The sequence below is a fragment of the Aplysia californica genome, unplaced genomic scaffold, assembly GCF_000002075.1.
Source record: "Aplysia californica isolate F4 #8 unplaced genomic scaffold, AplCal3.0 scaffold01819, whole genome shotgun sequence".
Lineage (NCBI taxonomy): Eukaryota > Metazoa > Mollusca > Gastropoda > Aplysiida > Aplysiidae > Aplysia > Aplysia californica.
In genome coordinates this window covers 24,895-26,462 of record NW_004799089.1, presented here as the reverse complement: position 1 = coordinate 26,462, position 1,568 = coordinate 24,895, and positions in this window count along the sequence as shown.

Here is a 1,568-nt window from a genome sequence, read left to right as displayed (position 1 = left end):
ACAACAGCAACAGCCACAACAATAATAACAACAACAGCAACAGCAACAGCCACAACAACAGCCACACCAGTAACAACAACAACAACAGCAACAACAACAACAACAACAACAGCCACAACAACAACAGCAACAACAACAACAACAACAACAAAATCGGCGAAGGAAAGTAGACACAACATTTGCCGGTACCGCATTGTTTATTATTTTCCTTTCTTTAGAACCTTCTAAGTTGCACAACCATTGTCAATATACATTTCAAAGTGTCATTTTTACACTACAGTGCTCGCTTTTTTCAAATACAAAAAACCCCCAACAAAACAACCTCATAGAAGACGCTGGAAGTAAGTTCGCACTGGTAGAACATTATGGGCGAAAATTGTTCAAATAGATTTTAGTCGAATTACAAGTCAAAAACTATCTCGCGAAAGTTGTCAAAATAGATGACTTACAAGTGAAACACACTATCTGATCTCGAAAAGTTGTCAAAATAGGTGACTTATAAGTGAAACACACTATCATGAGAAAGTTGTCAAAATAGATGACTTATAAGTAAAAAAAAATATCTCGAAAAAGTTGTCACAATAGATCACTTTTTAAAGTCAAAATATAGGCCTATCTCGAGAAAGTTTTAAAAAGATATGCCTTATATACCTCCAAAAAGTGGTCAAAATAGAAGACTTACAGGTCAAAATGAATATCGAGAAATTTGTCAAAATAGACGACTGACAAGTCTAAATAAATTATACATGTATTGAGAAAGTTGTCCAAATTGATGAATTACAAGTGAAAAATGATCATGAGAAAGTTGTCAAAACAGAAGACTTACAAGGTAAAATAAATATCGAGAAAGTTGTTAAAATAGAAGACTTGCGAGGCAAAACAAATATCGAGAAAGTTGTCAAAATAGATGTTTTACGAGTGAAAAATGATCATGAGAAAGTTGTCAAAATAGACGACTTACAGGTCAAAAGTTGTGAATATTCTGTGTCAAGGTTTTCCACTGTGTTCGTGAACAGCACATTAAACAACACTCTTCGCGTGAGTGGCTGGCGGGTGCTCTTTTGTGGTTTGCTCCTTCTTTGTTCTAGCATCTGCGTTTGTTGCCATTTTTTTTGGTCCGAAAGTTGCCCCAAAAATGGCAAAAGGTGCCAAAAAAGTTGCCTTTAATTTTCAAGCTTTCAACTGTCTGTGACGACGTATATATATATGGCAATATGTTGATAAAGGTTACAATCTAAAGCTCCAAAATATCATTTGTAGTCACCCACAGGGTAAAAATGTGAAAAATAAAGATTTCACAATAGAATGAAACCAAAACTAGAACAGCACGGATACATGACATAACCCAAAAAATTAGCAAATCAGGGAGCGTGTCCATCTATCCGAAGATAGGCTATTTTAACCCAAAACGTATATAATTCAAGAAAAAGTAGGCCTACAGGACATTACATGTAAATTATGGAATCACACACACACAATTGGGGCGTGCCAGTGTCAGTATTCGGTTTTGGTGGAGACACGCTCTAACATAACACATTTATATTTTTAAAAGGGTAGGAACAGCATTA